At 37.1% G+C, this 25055-nt stretch overlaps 1 protein-coding gene and 1 long non-coding RNA gene across 5 annotated transcripts in view; one reads left to right on the forward strand and one right to left on the reverse strand.

The window, feature by feature from the left end:
- The window catches only part of LOC102654507, a 203892-nt gene extending 190288 nt beyond the window's left edge, over positions 1-13604 (forward strand). The window contains exons 2-3 of one of the 2 annotated variants that reach the window (XR_001704279.2): positions 10912-11086; positions 12034-13604. This is a non-coding gene — a long non-coding RNA (uncharacterized LOC102654507). Of the gene's footprint in view, positions 1-10911 lie in introns of both variants that reach the window. The other variant, XR_003305277.1, reaches the window with a different exon arrangement.
- The window catches only part of LOC726106 (zwei Ig domain protein zig-8), a 73514-nt gene extending 52517 nt beyond the window's left edge, over positions 1-20997 (reverse strand). The window contains exon 1 of one of the 3 annotated variants that reach the window (XM_016914056.2): positions 20257-20997. The gene's annotated coding sequence lies outside the window, so the exon portion shown is untranslated. Of the gene's footprint in view, positions 1-19932 lie in introns of all 3 variants that reach the window. The other 2 variants (XM_016914055.2, XM_001121872.5) reach the window with 2 other exon arrangements.
- Positions 20998-25055: the final 4058 nt, after the last annotated feature.

The following is a 25055-nucleotide window of genomic DNA, read 5'->3' on the forward strand; positions in this document are numbered from 1 at the left end:
AGTGCGCTCGCTAATTATAATACTCCTTTATACGAATTATTATTTAGATCAGAGTGGCTCCTAGCGATGGATGCGCAATACTCGTCGTCTAATCGTCGTGTAATAAAATCCTATAAGCTGGCGACGATGATGGCTCCTGATGGCTCTTCACGTAAACGTGAATAATTATTCCATCGCGTTGATCATAGAATTTTGAGAGGAGAGCGTTAATTCGTTTAATTTTGAATTAAACGCGATTATTATTTTTTTTTTCTTCTCGGTTGTTAAATTTCTCGCAAAGATTACACGTTGATTTTCAACTACTCGATTAACCGGTGTTCATAACCACCGGTTATTTGCTTTATTAACAGTTTCTAGTTCTCTAACAAAAGCTTTTAATCCGAATTTCATTCATCGCTCCCTTTTTCCCCTCCCCCTATATTCAAAATTATTCCATCCAACCGACCATCTCAGAGATTTCAAGCACGAATGAAATCTTTGAACAAATTTCACATTCATTCATAATTTCATTTACTTTTGCACTATTGTTTTCTCACTGTTTCGTTTGTTCTTTCTCGCGATTTTAGAACGAGATTCAAAAATCTTGAATTACAAACGTGAATATTTTACGATAAAATCGTAACGAAATTTATCATCCTTTTCTTGTCATTTCTTTTTTTTTTTCTGATATATTAGACTTCTTTCTAAATATTCTCGAAACATAACTAGTTAAAAGTTAATATCATTCTGGTCGCCACCAAGTAAGCAAAATAAACGAAAATAATAATAAAAGATTCCAATATCTCTCTCTCTCTCTCTCTATTCTTCACGTGAACACGCATTCGTTGAATCGCTTCATCAAGAATAAAAACGACGCATACTTTAAAACCTCTCATTCTGCCATTTCACCAGTTATCCTCTGTATTGAATTACGTTAACGAACGATCGCCGATCTCCGTTACATTCTCCCTCCCCTTCCTCCCAAAAAAAAATTGAATAACTCTCCCTCACGTCCGATTAAAATTTACTCATCGGATTTTCTCGCAATGTTTCCAACTCTTCTTGCATCCGAAATATCATCGGGCAAAGTATAAAGAATCGAATCACGTTCGAATTTTAGTGTAAGCACATTATCATTTTATAAGTATTCGAATCTTTGAAAGTTTATGGATTTTAAGAAGAATTATTAAAGATAAAGATATTCGCGCAAGAAAATTCTTTTCAATCATTAATATTAAATTTACCTAGTAATAAATATGGTTAAGGAATTTTTAACAAAATGAATTATATTTTAGGTTCACAAATTCAAAAAGGGATGACTTAAAATTAATTAAATCTTCGATCCGTTAATATTATTAGTTAGATATTGAGTGGTGGCGCTAGTGTCGAAATACTTGTACACAATTATAGGATATAAATAATTTTTTCAATTTTTTCATCTATTTTTTTTTTTTTTTTTCTATATTTCTTTTCTATAAATTCGAAATCTCCTTTTTTCCATCCACTTCGACAAATGCTCTAGTGTTCAACTTTTCAATTCGTTCTATTAGATTCGATTTAAATCATGAGGGACAAAGAATCGGGGATCAATTACTTACAATTAGTTGTATATTAATCGATAATAATTCAACTCGATCTATGGGGAGCCACGTTACCTCATCCATATTTTTACTACACAATTTCCAAGCGTAGGCTTGCGTTTCTCTATTAATCAAAGCGTAATCGAGATTGAGCCGAAACTTTTGCCAGGCCCAATCCCGGGCTACTCGATAAATCAAAAAAAAAAAAAAAAAAAAAAACTCGAATATTTCGTCTATAGCGGGGAATTGCTTTACAGGCCACAGGAGAGGGAACTGGTGATAAATTGAATAGATAAATTGAAATTAGTTGCGATTATCGATCCAATTTTCTAGCATTGCTCGCCGGTGTATAAGTTACGCTCGTTTTGTGCCGTGATATTAATTGAGGAGCTTCCTGGAAATAGATTCTACGGGATAAAAAATCCAGTGAATATATATATTAAAACATATATACGATAATGAAAGGTAAATGATAAAGGCTGTACCTGATGTATTAATAATTATAATGATAACACGGACACTAATTAAGTATAAAACTAACTAAATGATATGCATAATATCACCCATGTACGAGATCTTAATTAAGATAAACCAATGAAAATATATGGACATCGTTAAATCATGTTTCAATTTTCAAATGAAAATTAAAATTAATTTTCCGAAATACACGTTTATTCGCCATTCCCACTCGTCTGTCAGCCGGGACAATTTTTGTAATTTTTCTAGAGCGGATTTGTTCAAAGTGTTAAAAAGTGTTAAAAATAAAAAAAAAAAATAAAATAATAAAAAAGGATTCTGACTCACTGTACCACAGGAAAATTGCTCGATTAAAATCCAGTCCGTTATCCTCGTATATATCGTGAAAAATATTCTCTCGCGACGATAACTTCGGCCCCGCTTCCCAACGATCCACGTTTGATCTTAGGGCGACGAGTCATTTTCCTTCTAAGGTAATATAACTGCCGCTAAAACTATTCCGTTACAGGATTTAAGGGATCAAAGGTAGGGGAAAAAGGGAATGGGATATGAGTTATATTTCGAAACGTGCAACATCTTTCTCCAAAGCTTACGTATTCCGTCTGTGAATCAGGGAAAATTCGGCAAAACAAGTATCCGTGTTCGTTTCGTTGCCACACGCGCTTCCCATGCAATTTTAAACTCGTTGAAAATAAAATTCTCCTATATATAATTCTACTATATATCTATTACGTCTCTATGATTAAATTCGAGCCACGATAATCTCTAAATCCTTTTACGAAAATTCGTGGGAAGGTCTCGCAAATTTTTCAACGAAACAAATTTCATCGTTGTTCGATTCGACCAAAGACCTCTTCGATTTTTAATTTCACGATGTACGTATTAATGAGGTTTTGAGTGAGGTTTTTATATTCCTGTTTTTATCTTAACAGAATATATATACGGAAAACCTATGTTCTGACAAAAGTTGGATAAATTGACGATTAAAGATCGTATCATTTTGAATCTCTTCGCGATGCTCTCATGTGGTACGACTTATATACGAGCATTTCTTCGTACGTGAAAATAACATAGATATCAAAGATGGTCAAAAGTTTATCCCTCCATCCATGGTATATTTATTTACCAGGGAAAGGCAAACACAAATAAAGTTTAGTAAATATTACACACACACATATATATATACATCTGAAACTTTCAACCCCTGTGCCATCAATGTTCACCCCATGAATCAGAGACCGAGGCGAGACTAACCCTGCTCCTGTAAAACTTTTACCCGAGCTTGCCTCGTAAAATGCGAACGTCGATAAATTTCTACGACGTTGTTAAAGAAGAAAAAAAAAAAAAAGAAAAGAAGAAATCCAATAAAGACAATCACGATGAAGGCGCGATACTCACAGTCTCGATGTGAAAACGAGAGTGGAATTTCTGTTTCCAGCGATGCCCTGTTAAAGGCACGCCACGCTTCGAGTCGTAAAACGAGGGTGGATGTGACGGAGGGAGAGAAGGGAAGAGGAGAAAGAAAGAAGGAAGAAAGGAAGGGAGGGGGAAGCGAAATTAGCCGGCACATCTGTCGATGGGATCGCGAGAATCAGGGTCTTCTCCCCCGGCGATGACGTGGAACGAGCAAAATATCGTGCAATCGGCGTATAATCTGTTTAAGTTTGCTCATTTGACACGCGTGACTAACCGCGGCTAGACGTGGGTCGTGTTTCACTGGGTCCCATGGGAGGGGGGAGAAAGGACAGGAATCCTTTATGAAAGCGACAGATGCGTCCACTAAGGATCATCCCTTAAGTACATAGGATCTCATCTTGCATGTTTTATTCGACCAGGGTGTTATTCGCGATAGTACTCCCCTCTTCTGATCTGATCTACAGTTGTGTCCTTGGGACTGGATATTGGCTAATTTTTGGATAATGTTTATGGCATGATTACAATGATTTGTCATTGGAATTGATCGATTGATGATTAATCATAAAAATTCCTTTTCTTTTTGATGTAATTAAGAATCATAGTGACACGTGGAAATTATTTTAAGGAGTTGTTCTTGGTATTGAATATTGGCTAATTTTTGGATAATATTTATGGTGTGATTACAATGATTTGTCATTGGAATTGATCGATTGACGATTAATCATAAAAATTCCTTTTCTTTTTGATGTAATTAAGAATCATAGTGACACGTGGAAATTATTTGAAGGAGTTGTTCTTGGTACTGAATATTAAGTAATTGGCTAATTTTTGGATAATATTTATGGTGTGATTACAATAATTTGTCGTTGGAATTGATCGATTGATGATTAATCATAAAAATTCCTTTTCTTCTAATGCAATATTTGATGTACTGAAAATAGAGGAAATTATTTTAAGAAGTTGTTCTTGGTACTGAATATTGACTAATTTTTGGATAATATTTATGGCGTGATTACAATGATTTGTCATTGGAATTGATCGATTGATGATTAATCATAAAAATTCCTTTTCTTTTTGATGTAATTGAGAATCATAATGACACGTGGAAATTATTTTAAGGAGTTGATTTTGATACTGAATGGTGTAATTGTAATGGTTTGTAATTGAAATTGATTATAATTGAAACGTCGGCGCGTTGGAGTTAATTTTAATCATTCAATTATTCCTTTTTTTCTCCTAATGCGGTATATATTTGAGAATCATATCGGAAATTATTTTAAGGAGTTCATTTTGACAGGAGACGTTTAGACAGAATTTCTTCCTGTATATTTATATTCTCTCAGATTTGAATATTAAATTAGCTTCAATTTAACAAATAATACATTGAAGCAATAATTTATAATATTATATATATATATATATATATATATATATATATATATATATATATATATATATATCAAGTTAAATTTTAAAATTTAATTTCCTTTTGATCAGATTAATTAACCATTGATATTTCTTTTTTTAACCGCGGGCGTCGATCAAACTAAATTGAAATATTTTTCTCCCCAAGTTTCGACGTCGCTGCTCCGCTTGCAAAATCACCGGTCTAAATCCGGCCAAGGAATTATACAGCGTGGCGCTGCCACGGGTTAACGACTTAAGTTAACCCTAAATAAAAATAGGAACAGCTTATTCGGATTTACCGAGCAGCTATGCTTCCCACATTGACCCCTATTTACATTTAAATGTAAATGGCGGTTGCCCGCGGTATTTTAAAGGGAATCCTGAAGGGGGGGAAGGGCGCGCTGACTCATCGAACGTTCTAAATCTTCCTCGCGATGCCACCCCTCCCACCTATCTCCCCCCATCCCTGAAACATATTAATTTTTTAGCTCTTTTTTCTTTTTTCTTTTTTTTTCTATTCGTTCCGCCGAGGCGTAAGTTCTCCAAAGCCTATCGATTTACCATCCCTGTGTCCACCGGTCGAGCGCACCAATTTTCATTAATCCCACGATCAGTGAGCGTTCCAGTGATCGTGGAACTTCCTTCCCCCCGCACCCCTATTCAACCTTCTACGTCGTTCGTCATCGAGCGATTTGATAAAAATTATAACGCGGAATAATAAAAATTTGCGAAACGTTCCATGTTGAGCAACGAAACACTCGACATTGTCGATCTATAATTCGATCAATCGATAATTAAATTTATACTCTCCTCTTTTCCTCTCTAATAATTAATCAGATTATTTCGATCGAAAATAATTCCTCCGATCGGAGAAAAATTATTATATTCGCGAGAGGAACGTGTGCGGGGAATACGGAATCAAAGAGCAAATAACGGATAATTCCGTGGGATAAGCATCGCGTCACGAAACCGCGGCCGAGCCGAGAGATATCATTCGCGATAAACGGGGGCCGGACGAAAGGGAAAATACGAAGGGATGGAGAAAGATGGAGGCAGGTTTAAAATCTCTCGCCCGGGTGTATAACACGGAGTATAACCATTACGGTCCAGAGAAATCAGAGGGAGGCAAGAAGGTAGAGGCTGGTTGGCCTTTGTATACATACGGCCAACTTGCCGACCCAACGGTGAAACGTATTACTGTAATTTTACATGCAAAAGTTATTACCTAAAATTGTCTGAAAATTGCTCGCCAGGCTCCATATATAGCCCGGCTTATATTCCATTTCTAGTTGGATTTTCCATCCTGTCCAACCTCTTCTTCCTCTTCCTCCTCCTCCACCTTCCCTCCTCCCCCCTTCCTCTTCTAAACTAAACCGACATCTGCCACGACTCGTCGCTCGGTTCGTGACATTCGCGAGAAATAGATACATCTTTCTCGTTACCGAGTCGTACGAATTGGAATGACTTCGTTTTGCCTCCCAAAACATTTATATATATATATATATATATATATATATATATATATAAGCGAAACATACGTGGCGTAGCAGTGTTGCTCGGTTAACCGTCGCCCGCTTTTCTGCCCGCTTAACAGATATGCAGTTATTCCTGGAATTGGAATTGGAACTCGAAGGAACACGCAACAGTTTTTTCTGTCTCGCCGATAAGAAATCTCTCTCGTCTCGGGTTTCACTTTTTTTCCTAGTCGAAGAAACAGTGTTGACGATTCTCCAAAAAACACTTGGATAGTTGAACGTGCTTTATTCGAGCATTATTGTATTAATTTATTTACTGTTAGTAAGGTAAGAAATAAATGTAATTTAGTTTGCGAATTTATTTATATGTTATTTCATTTTTTGGGAGGAGGATTGATAAATTGAAACTGGAGATAAAAGGAGAAGATAAGAAAAAGTCCATTAACGAAAGATAAGGTGAGGGTAAAAAAGAATATAAAGAATATCGACGACAAATACGTGACTCTGATATTTTTCCTCGATTTACGAAAAGAGATGCGTGGGGCAAACTACAATGAACAGTTCGTAACAGTTTGCAAACTATGTTCATTGGCAGTGTGGTGGACACTTACGAACAGAGGACACTCCATTCCAGTAAATTGATCAATTGTTTGCAAATTGTTGGCGATAATGTAAACGCAGCTTTATCAATTTAGGAGAATTAGATACGTCATATATCATGATATATATATGTAAATAGTGAGAATTAATTAATTGAATCAGGATAAACAAATAGAGCAACAACGAATAAATATGTATAACTTTTTCAAGATCTTTAATGAAATTCTCTTTTATTAAATTTCACTTCCTCGATATGAAACTTCTATAGTCGTAGAAAAATATCATCGAATCTGTAGATTGATTAATCAAGACAAATTTTTAATACACTATCATCAATAACTTTTGTAAAAATTTTACTTAATTGTTTATTTAGAAAGTTATCCAATCTAATCTAACCTAAGCTAAATTGGATTAGAATCAAAGATAAACCAATTAAGACATCAAATAAAAATCTTCTTCTAACAACAAACTATTCAAGAATCATTTATTTCTTTTTTTCTCTAAATAATTACCTCAACAATAACAGCCACTGTATACAATCGTGGATCCTTTTGTAAACAATTTCCCGATCAAAAAGCTATTGAAAAATATACATGTATATATCTCAGGATGAATTTTTTTTTATCAGCCGACCGATACTTCGAACGACCGAGTTTGTGCCACGGATATCTTTCTGGATTCGCGTTCCATTCATTTGTTGTCGATTCATCAGAAATCGCCGTTTCGAAAACGTAGATACACGCACACATATGTATATATATATACATATAAAAGAGTTATCGAACGCGAAAAACCGGGTCGAATTGGAAATTCCTTCCCCCTCCTCTCCCCCTTTCTCCAAACGACCTCCTGAGAGAAAGCAGATGGCGTGACGAATATCGCGTTCGACTGGTAATTACCAGATGGAGGGTATACCATGGGTAATCAAACGGACGTCCCTGTTCCCAGCGGAAAAGCGACCCTTCGTGCGCCACCCCTACGTGTACACCCTGTCTTGAAACCGGCTGAGTACTGACTTATCCGCTAAACGTATCGGACTCGCGTCTTTCGGGAAACCCGATCGGGCGTGACTTTATTCCGCATTGATTTTGACGTTCGTTCGCATTCCGTCGATCGAGCAGCATGTTCTTCGAGAGAATTCATCGAGTTTGAGTGGAAGATAGAGAGAGAGAGAGATAGGGGTGAGGAATCTCTTTGAAGGGAAATTTAGATGTTCGTTTTAATTTCTTCTCTTCTTCTTCTTCTTCTCGAGAGAAAAGAAAATTTGAAAATATTTTTGCGAGTTTGTACAACGAATTTTAATTTGAAACTTTTATATTTAATAATAGTCGGGGGATCGGATAAAGAAATCCGATATGACGAGAGCAAATTAACAATTCTCGAAAAAAGAAGAAAAGAAGAAAGGAGGGGAAAAATGGAGGTTTGTCGCTTAGAGTGTCTTCGATATTAGATTGAAAGAGTGAATTATCGAGGGGCGGGTTTCCGAGTTTCTTTGACGGGGGAGCGAGAGATGAATAAATGGCGAGAAAATCCGAGAAGGATTCGTTTTCATATCTGTCGGACGCGAGCGGGGAAACAAAACGTTATTAAGATCGGCGTTTCGATGTTCGAAAGTGGGATCGCTTCGATTGTCGTCGATAAGCGTTAAGCTCTTTCGATCAAATTTCTTCCTTTTTTCTTTCCTCCAAAAATATTCAATATCGAGCTTTTCGCGCGTCGAAAATTATCACGATGACTCCGTCTTTCCTTCCTCCCCCCCTTCTCTCGACAAATTTGAAACGAAAAATCGAGAGATTCGATTGCGGCACAATTACACGCAATTATATTGGAAAATAGAATTTGACGTGACGTCAACGGAGCGGGCCGATCTTTTGTTCAATCGACGAAGATGAATCGAGAGGGGGAAGAGGGAGGGATAGGAAACAAAGGTCCTCGTTAGATAGTAGCAGATTTTTATTCGCACGATTGGAAAGAAGGTGAACAATCAAGGCGTAAAAGATTCAATTTCCGATCCGAGGGCACAGGTAGAGACAACGCTACCGCTACTTTGCCGCCCGTTTTTTTAACGAGCAGTTTCATTTTGCTCGTCACGTCGTAAAATAATTAGCTGTGTAGCCCAGAAATAATTTTCAATATTTTACCGATGACAATGCGGGCCGCGGACGGCCTATCGTAATTAAAACGCGGTTTCACACCGCGCCGGACCTTTCTCGCTCGTTCGCGACTCGTCAGTTTCATCTCATTGTCCACCCTCGTCGACCCTTGTTGTTAATTTTCAATCTCGTCTCGGACGAGATAATAATAAATAATTCTTCGGCTACTATTTCCTCTCTTTCTTTTTCCTTCTTCTTCTTCTTCTTCTTCTTTTGTTCTTTCGTTGAAGCTTGCATTGTAGCGTAACACGCGCGTTATTATAAATTTTCCAGCAAAGTCTACTTAACGATATCGCCCCCGTTAATAAACGTTGGTCACTTTATTTTCTCCCGTGAAGAAAATTCTGTCGTCGAATGCATTAACGGGAGGAAAGAATTATATTATATTAATTCGCGTTGCATTATACAAGTCGGCTTGAAAGAAGAAATTTTAAAACGCGATGTTCACCGCGATGTGTTTCAAGGAAATTAATCGTGATTAAAATTTTTATTTGACGGGGGATGGAAGGAAATTTCATATGCGCATAATAATCTAATTCGCGTGCTAATTCTCTCTTAACGCGGCCATCTTATTCCCTCCCCCGTGGAAAATTTATTTGCCACGGGGAGGAGAGTTTCGAGACATTTTTTTTTTTTTTTTTTAATCAATCCGTCAATTGTACCGTGATAAACCACGGTAAGTAACGTGCACTGGAAATGGCTGGTAATAAACTAAACTCGAAGATAATTCGCTTTATCAACGCTTTATCAAATTCTTTTATTCGTGATTCAAATATCGTGATTCTTTTTTATTTCTATTTATTTTTTTTTCTTCTTCTTCTTTTTAATCATCCAGTTTTATTACCATGTTACTTCGTATCAGAACGAAACCAAGTCACGTGAGGGTAATATACATAAAAATTTCTAGATTTCACGAAATGCTTTTTATTCCCGGCAAAATTACCATTTTTTCCTCCCCCTCTCTTCTTCTCCTCTTTTTTTTACAATTTCGTTTATATTCTATGAATTAACCAAACCAGCGAATTTATTTCTCGGCGTTTATTCAATCTCTCTCTCTCTCTCTCTCTCTCTCTTTCTCTCTCTCTCTCTCTCTCTCTCTCTCTCTCTCTCTTCATTTTTGTTACGAGTATTTCATCGTAGCGAGCGAACCGACACGAAAGATTCTAATACGATTATATTCAATTGAATGGACAGTGGGGCCATTTCGGTGTTAAGTGATATAAATCCTGACGTAAAGTCCACTTAACAACCAAGATTACGTTTAATACAAAGGATAAGAATCGTATGTACGCACATGTATATATGAATAAAACCCAGTACAATGAAGTAAGGAGAAATCGCGGGAATAGAGGTAATAATGGCGGCAGTGTCACTTAACGAGCTTACCTCTCGTCTTTGAATAATTAAACTCGTTCTTTCGCTCGTGGAAACGAAGAAGAAGAAGAAGAGAACTGGCCAGCCGTTGTTGCATCCGTCCGTCTTTATCGCAGGTTACGTCATTTATTTTATCCGGATTAAATTGAATTGAACGCCGAATTAAAAATACATTCTTTCCAATATTTCTTCCATCCTCTATTCTTTTTTCTTTTTTTTTTTAAATTTAAATCATTTAAATCATTTTATTTCATTTTATTTTTATTTCTTCGCATTTTTATTTAGTTATTTACTTTTCTCTCTCTCTCTCTTCAATTTTATGTTGCATTATACATCCTTCTTGTTTTCTTTTTTTCTTTTTTTTCTGCTTTCCTCTCTGTCCTTTCACCCCCTATTCGTCCCTGCTAAAATTACTACACGATTTTTATTGCCATTATCTTTTGTTTCCAGGGAACAAAGGGTCCGCAGTTCGTTAGGTGGACACAACTTTCTTCTAATTATCAAAGAGCGGCCGAGAAGAAACATGGAGGTGGGCGGGGTCGGTATCGCGACAGATGCAATTACAGTTAGTTACGGGAACTAATCCACTGCGACTGCTTGTACTTCATCATCGGGGCTTTGCAATGTAATTTAAGTTTGATTGTCAAACCTGGCCGTTCATCTCTTTCTCTGGGGGAGGGGGAGGGAGAGAAAAAAAAAAACGTGGTGGCGGATTTGATTGTGGAAAATTGGTGCGAAATACGATTTTACTGCTACTATGGAAATAATTACACGGCCATTTCGTCGAATTATTTTTTTTTCCCCCTCTCTTTGATTCCGAAAAATTTGACATTCGATAAATATATATACATATTATTTAAAATAACAATTAAAACGATCATAATCTAAAATATTTAACGAGACAAGCGAATTATGAATTTATTCTTCGAGATAAGTCGGGGTGCCAAAACCAAAGAACTCGAGAAATCAAAAGATCTCCTCCTCCCCGGCGAAAAGGGTTTACTTTCATCCAAGTTTTTCACAAAGTATTTACATTGCGAAGGATTAAAATAAATTTTAATCATCGTGATAAAGTATTTCGTACACGTGAACCTCGTATATAACGTACGTAGGAATTTTTCTCGTTATGAAATTTATTTGCACGACGTATTCAATAGTCGGGCGTTGCTTATCTAAACAACGACAGGAAATAATTTATTCGGGAAATGAAGCGCCCGTATTATATTGCCGGATGCAGCATATTGCTTCATACACGATAGTTGTGTGTAATTAACTTTAAACACCGTGTAGTTATATCGTGACACGGTCGTGGCAATGTGTTTATAATAATAAATGAGTTAATGCGAAAATATAGTAGAATGTAACGGCCCGCTTCGAAATCAATGCACGGTAACAATTTAATAAATTAATATCGCGTTATATAACGAGCGATTTAAATTCGAAACTTGCTGCAACGTTCCAGCGTAATCCCTTAACGTTCTTCGTTCTTTTTTCCCCCCTTCCCTATTGACATGTATCCAACAATGGAACGTCAATTTTTTATTTTTTATTCTTTTTTTTTTTTTCGTGTAGTATGCAGTACACGTAGTATACACGAGTGTGCACGATGGAGGACAAAAGTGTCATAAAATGTAACGAGGAATATTGAAAAAAATACGTAATTTAGAAGAATACATTGGAAGGCGTAATGAAAATTATATTTATAAAAGGTTATTTATTATTGGTATTTGAATATTCTAAAAGAGAATTTGTTACTCAAGAAAATAATCACCAATGCACAGAGCAAATATAACATAGATTTTATATTATAATACATCCTATTCCTAGAATTATATTAAATATTTTACCAGAAATAAATTATATTTGTAAATTTAATTTACTCTAGAATTCGATCAAACCCTGTTAAAAATTAAGAAAATTTTAAACCGCTGTATAAGTTCAAAGATAGTGTGGTTTCCAGTCGAGCGAGCGAACGATCGTTGAAAGCGTCGAAATCTTTCCCCTTTGAAACGCTTTTCGATACGACTCCCGATACATCGTCGTGCAAACAAAAAGTTAATTTTTAATAGGTTCGCCATCTTCGACACTTGCTCGCTCCCGTTCCCCTCAAACTTCGGCCAAACGACGCGATTCCTGGAAAAAAGCTCACGCATTTCGCAGGAGAAATATCTAGGTCATCGGATCGCATCATTCGTAATTACCGTTTTAAGCTCCACAGATGCTTTTGAATTCTTATATCTCGGCAACCGATCGAGATATCGGGATAAAACAAAAAAAAAAAAAAAAAAAAGCGACTCGAATGACGTGGATTCTTCCATTTCCTCGAGTGGATATTATTTTTTTTTTTATGACGTAATTCTCTTTGTGTTTGCAAAAGTTTCATTCGCGATTTTCCTATTATTTAACGAGTATTAATTAACATTTATTGTTTCATTATTTGTTGTTATTAATTCGCAATATAAACGTTACTTTCAACAATATCGTTTCCAATATTGCATTCAACTTTCATTACTTTCTATCGATCGCAATTAATATCGTAATTTCGTAACACGCAATATACACGATTAACAATGCAAAAGTATAATTTTATTACGTAATAAGGAAGGGGGAGGCATTTCTTCCTTTCCGATTTTACAAAATCTCTCATCTCCTCGTTCGTATACTTGAGCGTTTTCGTTTCACACTTCCGATACATCACCACGCCAGGTTAATTGATTCAAATTTGCATCCATATTCGAATACACTGCAGAGTGGAACCAAACATTCTACTCCCTTCTATATTCGACCCAATTCGAAAGTTGATTCGACGGTTGGATATTATCAGATATATATATACGTAGAGAGCTCGGCCACGTCTCCTCCACTTTTCCATTAAAGAGGATTTCCAGGATGTGTATACATCCGAAAGATTACAACGGTGTTGCTATTAATACGAAGTAATTTTTATCCGTGTCGACGCGTTATTAAAAATGAAGGAACGAGCGCTTCGAACTTTCGATTTTACCCCCTTCGTGCGTACAAATGTCACAGTTAAACAAAGATGTTATTAAATAAGGAAATTTTCCACGAACCATTGATTCCAGTGACCATTCGTGACCAAACGTCGTCGGGAAATGAAACGAAAATTAGAGAACAAAAGACACGATCATTTTACAAAATGTGTCGTAACGTGTCACGTATTTTAAGGAGGAATTCGATTACTCAGGATAAGAAATTTCGATCGATTTTGCAAAGCAACGAAATTGTTTTGTATATGCAAATGTAATTCGTTATTCTTTATTGCTATCTTTGTCTCGAATGCAAAAAAAAATATATGTATAATATATCGAATTGTTTTGAGAGGAAACGTATACATGGACGATACGTATCTACGGTTTCAGAAAGGTAACGCGGCATCTGTGTCCAATTACACGACCAGTCGAATATCCACGAAACTCGGATAAAAAAAAAAAAAGAAGGAAAAAACTCGGTGACCTATTAGGAATAACGTAATTCCGTATCCGACAGTGGTTTGCCCGGGTAAATGGGAAAATATGACGTATCAGTGTCCCTGTGTGTAATTCCTATGATCCTTGAATTACCCGAAATATTTTTCCATCTTCTCCCGCGAATGGAGTATCAGAAGGATTTGAAATAGGCAACAAATTTTAGACCTCGAATCATTCGGCCGCATACATATATATATAACGTATATAACGTAATCCCTGTGTATTATATTTTTTTCGCAAAAATCTACATTTGATATCGGAAAATGGAGTATTCTACTAGAATCCCGATGGAAAATATTATAAAATGGATTCGAGAAAAATTATTTCGAGAGAGCCTCTCTTCGAAATTATCCTCTTAAACATCGAAAGGGAACAACGCGCATGTTTTTTTTTTCGAAATGCTAGATTTTAAAAGTAGAAACATCGGGGGAAAGGAGAAAGAAAATGGTTTGAGGAAAAATTTCAACGTCGTTCGACTCTGTTATTTTTTCACAGATGTGAAAAAGAAGAGAATCATCATCGAATGATTATTGGCTGACTCGAGGATCGCTAAGAAATCCAATTTTTTTATAAACGACAAGAAAAAAAGTACTCGAGAAGAAAACGAAGATCGTTCTACTCCTCTTCTTTTCTTCTCCTTTCTTTTTTCCTTTTTTCATCCAACAAACAGATCCAGTCACCCGCGACGAGAGGGGAACATTTTTCCAATTCGGGTGGAACTCGAACCTCTTTTCATCGATGAGAAGATTCCTCGAGAAGCATCCGTAGACAAAAGACGCGATAGTTTTCTTTTGAAATGGGGGCCACAATGGAACCGCGGATAAATCGAGTCGCAATTAACAAAGTGACCACGAAATGCAAAGGGCGGCCGCCGGGTTTCCGGTAGCCGAGGCCGGCCGCTCTATTACAGATCCTCCCTTCTAATCAAAGTAATTAATTATCTATCGTCCATTGTTCTCCTCCGCGATCACCGCGATCCCCGACATTGATCCCCGAACATCCACAGGAAATTACCATCCTTTGTAACCTTTGTCCGATCTCTCGTCCTCCCTTCTTTTCGACCCGTTGGATGGGTCTTCGTCGACGAGGATCTCGAACGACGGATACATTAATTTAATTTGCCCGTGCACGACGATTATCATGTAGAAAGAGACGTTGATGATGACGATTATTAAAGGCCCACGAGTGATTTCCACGTTGCGATTAATTTCATAATTGCGAGAGGAATCAGTGTTCGACAATTGACGCGTTCGAATTAAAAAACAAATCAATCTTTCGTTTCGAGGCCGTTCGTCACCGACCTAATATATATTAATACTGAAATGTACGAGGCGATTAACTAACAATTATCGAGCAAGATTCGTTCATGTGTTTATCGATCGATGAATTGGCCAAGTGTTGATTATTCGAACATTATAAAAATGATGGAAGAGGTTTTACGGGGAGAAGGATGATCGCATTGAAAGGATTTGTTTTTTCCCCGCGTTATGAAATATTTTTTTACGCGTAGAAACAACGGAGGCGGGGATATTGGGAAAAATTAATACAATTACATAGACAAGGTATGCGCAAATAATAACTTTTGATAAATAATTTTTTTTCTTGACCGTTTTTTTTTTAATTGACCGTTACACGTTCCCGTTAAAATAGTTATCCCATCATCCTTTTTTATTAAATTTCGAATTAAAAAAAAAAAGAGGAAAATAAATAAAATAAAATTTCCAATCCAATTTAATTAATTCCTTCCTAGCTTCCAATCAATTTTCAATTTTTCCTTCCTCCTCCATCTCAATTTATCAGTTACACACGGCTCTATAATAATTCTGGCAATAATAAAAGCAAACGTGGAATAATGATTGGATAGAGAAGACGAAATTGTTGCACGGATTTTAATACAATAACGAGCCAATTTAAAATTATTCTTTCCTTCGACGAGAAACCATCGTAAACGATCCGATGGTTGATCGTCAAACGCGACACAACTTCGATTGATTAAATTCACAGCAATATTGGCGGTTAACCGATATTTCGCCGATCTCGATCTAACAACAACAACAAGTGCGGGAAAGTGAGGGACAAAAATTCACCGTGATCGATCGGTTCCCTCCCTATAATGGCATAGACCGATCGGTCCTTGGTAATCTGCTCTTTGCCCATTGTACAGGAAACGCATCACAGCTACGAACAATTCTATGTCCATCACCGTAACGCATTGCCTATATTTCGAGGTATACTCGACCCGGCCGATCGATGAAATCCAATTGCCAAAATTATATTTCCGGTTAACGAAGATGGATCGTTATTATTCGAGATCCCATTGACCTGCGCTTTCTCTCTTTTTATCGAACTTTTAAATGCTGTTTTATTATCATAAATTAATCATAGGCCCTTAATCTTAACATCTTAATCATAAATATCGTCCATATTAGCGAAGGATTGGGGGAAAATGTGAGAAGAGGAGAGATTATATGTCGCTTCAAGAATTTTCTTCTCTTTACCAAGAGCGAAGTAAAGAAGGACTATGGCTTGAGATTTTACATATTGCTGTTATCTGCTAGCTGAAAACATTGTAATGTAACAATGGAAATTAGTAGAGTGAAGAGATTTCCAAGATTCATTGAGTCTCAGTACATGCGTTAGCCAATAAGTCGATAACGAAATTAATTGGCGAAATTAGTGGAATATATATAGACTTGAGATTTTAGGCTTTGCGGTGAGGTCGATGTTAATGGACGGTGAAATTGGTGGAGGGGATTTTGAGGCGTGATGTTGTAATCGTTGTAATCCGAAAACAATGCTGTGAACAGGAAAATTAGTCAAATGAGGGGATTTCAGGGATCTCCCCCCAATGAATCTGGTGTTTTGTTTATACGTAGGCAATAATGACATTAATGGGAATGCTTGGAAACCGGCGGTGCGAGAATTTGGAATTCTAGGCCCCTACCAGGATCTATTATATTGGGAATTTATTCGCGAGTAATGTCGGGCAAAGCCGGTAGTGGAGTGGAAACTCGAGGAAGCTTCACTTTAGGACAGTGTTACACGGGGCAACAGAGGACCAAGTTATGGCCAACAAAATTAATGAACCCGGGGGTTGAGACTTTAGGCCTTACTAAGCTTACTGTTACCCACAGCTGCCAACTGCTCCACTATCACAATTACTCGTGTACGTAGCAATTGCTCAACAGTTTGATCTTCAGTTTCTTACGTATAACCTTAACGTATAACCCTTTTTTAAATTTTCCCCTAAAAATGATCGTCGAGAGCAAAAATTTCGAGTTCCAATTACTCAACTTGAATTTCCTAAACGGACAACCCTTTTGTTAAATTTTCCTCTAAAACTGATCGCAGAGCAAAAACTTCGAGTCCCAAATTGCTCAACAATTTGAGCTTTCTAAACGGACAACTCTTTAATTTTCCCTTAAACGATCGATTGTAGAGCAAAAATTTCGTAGAGAAACATTTCTATTCGTAATAAAAAAGGACAATTTTTATTTGCAATTGAAAGAAATATTCACGGTACAAAATTGTAATCCGAGAGGGAACATGTCTTTCCAACGTTTCGTTATAATTGTAGCGAGATTGCAGAGCATTTATCGATCATTGCGAAAACGAAATTGACCATTATCGAAAAAGCACGTCCCGTTTCGGGTAAGTAAGCGCGATGCCTCGATTTCGATTAAAACGAGAACGTTACGTTACCGTCGCTCATTTAATCCTAGGGGGAAGACACGCGATGTATGCTGATATCGATGTCAACGTTGATGGACAATTTCGCGTCACGTGAAAATAAAAACAATTAACGATCCTCTCCCCTCTTTTTTTTTCCTTTTTCTGCGACGGAATCGTTGACCTTTTTCAAAAAAAAAGAAGGAAATCAGATAAAATACTTGTTTTTCGCGCACGAAGAGAATCTGTAATCTATGTGAAATTGTAACGAATTGTATGCAAAGAAATCGAATCGAATTTTTTTCTTCTTCGAAAATTTCAGAAATCGAATAATAAACGCAAAGAAGGGGCGAATTTTCTTTCCGACCACTCTGTGAAATTGTAACGAATTGTATGCAAAGAAATCGAATCGAATTTTTTTCTTGTTCAAAAATTTCAGAAATCGAATAACAAACGCAAAGAAGGAGCGAATTTTCTTTCCGACCACTCTGTGAAATTGTAACGGATTGTATGCAAAGAAATCGAATCGAATTTTTTTCTTGTTCAAAAATTTCAGAAATCGAATAACAAACGCAAAGAAGGGACGAATTTTCTTTCCGACCACCCTGTGAAATTGTAACGAATTGTATGCAAAGAAATCGAATCGAATTTTTTTCTTGTTCAAAAATTTCAGAAATCGAATAACAAACGCAAAGAAGGGGCGAATTTTTTTTCCGACCACTCTGTGAAATTGTAACGAATTGTATGCAAAGAAATCGAATCGAATTTTTTTCTTCTTCGAAAATTTCAGAAATCGAATAATAAACGCAAAGAAGGGACGAATTTTCTTTCCGACGACTCTGTGAAATTGTAATGAATTGTATGCAAAGAAATCGAATCGAATTTTTTTCTTGTTCAAAAATTTCAGAAATCGAATAACAAACGCAAAGAGGCGCGAATTTTCTTTCCGACCACTCTGTGAAATTGTAATTCTATGCAAAGAAATCGAATCGAATTTTTTTCTTGTTCAAAAATTTCAGAAATCGAATAACAAACGCAAAGAAGGGGCGAATTTTCTTTCCGACCACTCTGTGAAATTGTAACGAATTGTATGCAAAGAAATCGAATCGAATTTTTTTCTTGTTCAAAAATTTCAGAAATCGAATAACAAACGCAAAGAAGGGGCGAATTTTCTTTCCGACCACTCTGTGAAATTGTAACGGATTGTATGCAAAGAAATCGAATCGAATTTTTTTCTTCTTCAAAAATTTCAGAAATCGAATAATAAAATAATAAGAAAGCGACGAATTCTCTTTCCGACGCTTGACTCGGAAATAATAGCGAGGATGTAGCCGAATTTCCCTCGATATACGCGTATGTTTGAACTTCGAAAAGTTTTGCTTATTATTCGGCGAGGAGAATTTTGCACGGAATCTTAGGATAAACTCCGATTTTCCGCGTAGAAATACACGCCCTCTTCCTTGCTATCCTTCTCCGCTCCTAGAGTATCCTAGCCCGGGGCAGAATTTCGAAATTAAATTACAAAATCAACGTGGTGGTGGTGGTGGTAACGGTGATGGTGGTGGTGGTGGTCCCTATGCATCGATGTGCACCGTGGTCCACGTTCTGCTAGATAATATAGTAATTTCATTGTTAAAACGGAAAACAAAGTTACGTAATTAGTTTCAATGTATGCCCGTATTACATAATGTATTTGAGCGAGTTAGCCACAGCTTATAAGTATCCGCGATACACTATATACATTTATATATTGCACGCGCGCTTTATAACGAATATAACACGTACGTGGAGTGGCGTGGTATAATTGTTAGGTTGCCTCTTGTGTATCGCTACACCTATTTAATCCCGTTCCGAGCAAAGTATCTCTTGTTATCAAATTAATTCCTATCGATTTATGCTATAATTATTATGTAAATTACATTAACGCGTTTTCAATCAATCCTGGATAGATTTACATTTACCCCCCTTGTAACATTGTCATCGATACATCCGTATCTCGTGTTTCATCGCGCGAAGAAGAAAAATCGGCCGAGGATATATTTGGATATATTCTCGCGGTGTAATTATCATATAAATCGAGCCGATAAATTCCCAGGTATCCGGGGAACGATCAGCCCACGGTGTAATATCTCGCCCGTATTCAATACGAAATATAAATTTTTATCTCGTTTTAATTGAAAAAGAGAAAAAGAATATATAAAACAATTGAAAGAATCGAGAGGAAATTTAGAATAAATTATTCCAAACTCCAAAGGGAAGGATAAATACACGTGGATTATTTTCTCTCGTGTTAAATAATCGAGGAGGAACGTACCTTCGCTTCCCCCTTGTTGCTCGTCGGATAAACGCGTAAGATCTCTCCCCCCCAAAAAAAAAGAGAAGCAGTGGATAACAGTTTCTTGCACAGATCGAAGTTACGCGCACTTTTTCGCGTCGTTCACCGCAATGACGGTAACACGTTGCAGTACTCTGAATGGCAAATTTTCGGCCACTCGCGTATATATCACCAGTATTTCCTCGCCGTGCACAGATGGAGACGACGCGGAATATCACGACGGGCGTATCACGACAGAGAGACACGCGAAAGGAGAACAAAAGAAAAAAAAGAAAAAAAAAACGAAAACCAGAAAATCCTCACCCTCGGTCCACTTTCTCCACGCACTTTCGATTCCTCCCGATCACTTCGATCCTCCCTGTTCGACACCTGTTCACCTCGTCACCAAGTTCACCAAGAGAGAATTCTCGATTCCCTTCCGAGTTCTCGATCCACGTCCCACTCCAAAGTCCTATCCACCACCGTTCTCATCTTCACGCATAATACCCGGTTCATAAACCTTCACGGGGATCACTTTCCGTACATGTAACTGTCACAAAAGTGTGAATATCCAGGGGAATAGCCGTGTGCACAACCCTTGGCTTGTACAATCCTGCCTATTACGTAAACGGGGACTTTCCCATTAATAATGTTCGCGCACTGTGAGGCGAAACTTTGGAAAACGCGGTAAAAAAGGGAAAAGAAAGATGAATCCCGCCGCGGTGTAGAGAGGAATGCACACACACACGCGCGCACACACACTGGCGCACACACACTGGCGCGCGCTCGTTCACTATCTCTCGCTCTCCCTCTCTTTCTCTCCCTCGACGCGTCGATGTATGCGCGTGGAAAGGGAGGAATACACGAGGAAAAGAGGCAGAGAGAAAGGACGAAGAGAGAGCGTACGTACGTACGTACGTACGTACGTACGGAGCGTGATACGCGGCAAAACTGGTCGAGCGATCGCGATGCGCAAGCGACGCGTCGCGTCGTGTTGTTGGCAAGCGACTAACCCCCTGGCGGCCGCCTGCACCCCCGGACGCCGCGCATGCCCCCTACCTTAAACAACTCGTCCACCCCTGTTCTCAGTGCCGCCCCAAAACCACCGGTGACTTCATCTTTTTTGACAAGAAGCCTGTAAACCTCCCTCCTCCTCCTCCTCCTCCTCCTCTTCCTCCCTCGATTTCCCATCTTCTTCTTCTTCTTCTCTCTCCCTTTTTTACCTTTGGCCTCTTCTCTGCCTCGCTCTTTCTCCCTCCCTTTTAATTCAACGTTTATCCCGATAAAATTACGATCCTACATGTTGATATCGGTATTTATTCCCTTTCGTTCGTTCTTTTTTTTCGTTTCGTTCTCTTTTTTAATTCTACGTAGGTACGCGTCGTTTATTTTATGGGATTATGATTCTGGTGTATCTTGTCTCTCGTTTTTATCGATATTTATTTCTAATCTGCTCCTTTTCTCTTCTCCTTTGTTTCTCTTTCTATTTCGCCCGGATTTTTATCTTCTTTTCCCTCCCTTTTTTTCCTTTATCTCCATGTTATTTCGATAAAATTACAATTCTAGATGTTGATGTCGGTATTTATTCCCTTTCGTTCGTTCTTTTTTTTCGTTTCGTTCTCTTTTTTAATTCTACGTAGGTACGCGTCGTTTATTTTATGGGATTATGATTCTAGTGTATCTTGTCTCTCGTTTTTATCGATATTTATTTCTAATCTGCTCCTTTTCTCTTCTCTTTTGTTTCTCTTTCTATTTCGCCCGGATTTTTATCTTCTTTTTCCTCCCTTTTTCCCTTTATCTCCATGTTATTTCGATAAAATTACGATTCTAGATGTTGATGTCGGTATTTATTGCCTTTCGTTTGTTCTTTTTTTGTTTTATCTTTTCCTTTCGTTCTCCCCTTTTTTAATTCTATGTAGGTACACGTCGTTTATTTTATGGGATTATGATTCTGGTGTATCTTGTCTCTTGTTTTTATCGATATTTATTTCTAATCCTTCTTCTCCTTTTCTCTTCTCCTTTGTTTCTCTTTCTATTTCGCTCGGATTTTTATCTTCTTTTTCCTCCCTTTTTTCCCTTTATCTCCATGTTGTTTCGATAAAATTACGATTCTAGACGTTGATATCGGTATTTATTCCCTTTCGTTCATTCTTTTTTTTTTGTTGTCTTTTCCTTTCTCCCCTTTTTTAATTCTACGTAGGTACACGTTTATTTTATGGGATTATCATTCTGATGTATCTTGTCCTTTTCTCTCGTTTTTATATTTATTTCTAATCTCCTCCTCCTTTTCTCTTCTTCTTTGTTTCTCTTTCTATTTCGCCCGGATTTTTATCTTCTTTTTCCTCCCTTTTTTTCCTTTATCTCCATGTTATTTCGATAAAATTACGATTCTAGATGTTGATGTAGATATTCTTTCTTTACTCTTTTATTCTTTCCTTTCGTCTTCCTTATCTCGTTCTTTTCCTTTTCCTTCGCCTCGGACCTTTATCTTTTCCTTTTCACTATTTCAATTCAACGCGTCATCTCGATAAAATCACGACACTAGATCTTGATTCAGATCTTCCTATTTACTTCCAATCCTCCTTTCCTTTCTTCTTTTTCTTCTTTAACGTACTCTTCTCTCTCTCTCTCTCTCTTTTTTCCTCATCAAAATTAATTTAATCGAAACATTTCAATGAATCCCTCGATGAGTCTTAGTCCAATATCAAAAGAAACATCTACTCTAAACAATACTACAATTCTCCCCCTCCTCCGTATTATTAAAAAAAGAATAACAATGTTAAACCTAAAGAAAATGTCAAAGGAATAATCGATTCGGTAATCTTACGATCTCTTCGACGATCTCGTGAAAGTCGTCGTGGTTCAAGACGACAGAAATGGGCAGCAATCGTGGACAAGGAATAATGTCGGAGCGTTGCACGATTTCTTCAACAGGTACAAATGACGACGACGTTATCCAGGAACATATTGCACTTTTTCATTCCTCTGTACAGCTCGTCCACTCACTCACACACACACATTCGCGTTTACAAATTATTCTTTTACTTCTTTTTCAACCGCGACGTTTTCAAATATCCGGGACAAACGTTGCTGCTCGCTTGTAACAAACCATGCATAAGCGTTTACACGAAGAGCGACGGGGGAAAGGAAGGAAGAGGAAAAAAAGGAAAACGTTACAAATAGATTTCTTGCGCGAATCGAGCGAATCCTTTCAATTCGCGTTTCCGTGTTTCCTGGTGCGACAAATGCACCAGGGGGAGGGTCGGTCGCGTTGTAAATTACGCGCTAACGTAATCTCTTCGAAAGAAAAGAGTTTTGCGAGGGACAATGGCTTTATCGTGTAAATCGTTACGGGAGGGAAACGTTTCTCCGGGGGTTGATAGAGGGGTTGGTGGAAAGAGGCTTATGGAATTTTCTCCGTGTTCCCGTGATAACGAAGTTGCAAGGTAATGACGAATAATACGAGGGACGTTCGACTCGTTGACTACGGATTAATCGCGTATAAATAACGGATAATTCGAAAATTTACGATGATGATAAATAATTCATTAACCCTTTATGAACGTCGCGGGCACCTGCCGCGCGAAATATGGTGATCTCGATGATTAGGAAAACCGTTAATTAACCCTTTAGGGGTTGATCGAATGATTCGTATTAATTTATTAATTTAAAATTTCGAAAAAAAAAGGAGAGAAAGAAAAAAAAATTACGTTTCACTGGGAAAACTCGAATCGTCGTGCAACGTGCAAATACACGTGAAAAATAAATAATTCGAATAGAAAATTAATTAAACCGGTCATTGAGTCGCGGAACGAGGAATGAATAAATTTTAAAAAACGTAAAAATTATTATCGTATGAAATATGTAAATCGATTAAAGTTGAACGAAAATTCTTCGTTCGACTTCCCGATCATAGTTTCTCGCCTTCGATTGTCTTGGAATGGGTTGTAAGAAAACGCGGATTTTTGTAAAAGAAAAAAAAAAAAAGAAAAAAATGAAAGAGAAAACAAAAAATACAGGGTGAAACAATTTATCGAATGGAAACGGATGCAATGCAAACAGATCGAGTTCATAGAGCTACGGCCTCAATTATCCCATCAATTCATAGCTCTCAAAGGGAATGAGAGGGAGAGGGAGGAGTGGAGAACACTAAATGAAAACAGTTTGTGCTTTAGATTTCGATGAAATGACATTAACAACGCGCTATCAAAGTTCGATAAAAAGATTTTCCCTTTTTTTTTTTTTTTTCCTAGCTTTTTTTTTTCATCTCGTAATAGTAAACCGTGTACATTTCGGATAACAATTTTAAAGTGGTGTTCGCGCGTGTGGAATAGTATTTACTGGAATATTCTGGTCAACCTCGTTCGCTGTTTGGGAAAAGCTTCGACCGCAGTTAAAAAGATAAGCGAATAAATTCGTATACACGTTCTATATATATATATGTATATATATTTATATATATATATAAATATAGACACACATATTTGCCTTTGTTCCAAGCTAAATAAACCGGATAATTTCGTAGAAAATATTGCATCGAAGAGAAATATTGCATTGGTATCAGGAATTTATCGAGGTGTTTAAAATGTGCGTATCCGATTTTTGAAATTTTTTTCAAAATAATTTTTACATTTTTACGAGCGTCGGAGTTTCGTTTGGAATTTTTTTTTTTCTTTCTTTCTTTCTTCACCTCGCTAGAGTTTCCGGCTCTCTCTGTCCGGTAAAGTTAAGGTCGCGTGTAAAAATTTTGTATTCCTTTTGTATTCCGTCTCGTGTTTCCCCCTAACGTAATTTCTCGAATACTCGTATATTAAAATAAAGTAAAGAATTCGAGAATTTCCTTCCCTCTCCATTTCTAAATATCCAGTATCACAGATTAAAAGGTATTAGAAAAGTAATTAAGGCGAAGAAAAAAGGATAAAATTGGAAAAAAGTTTCTTGAAAAAAGAGAGGTGCGAGGTTGTAGAAAAAAGAAAAAAATAATAAATCGCTTTGGATAAGTAATCACTTTCCAATATTTTCGCTTTTATCGATAAGAAAATAAGAAGGTTTTTCAAGTTTATTAAGAAAAAAATTAGGAGATGAAAAAATATGAAAAACTTTTACCCCAGTACTCCTCGACG

This window comes from Apis mellifera, linkage group LG9 (assembly GCF_003254395.2).
Source record: "Apis mellifera strain DH4 linkage group LG9, Amel_HAv3.1, whole genome shotgun sequence".
NCBI lineage: Eukaryota > Metazoa > Arthropoda > Insecta > Hymenoptera > Apidae > Apis > Apis mellifera.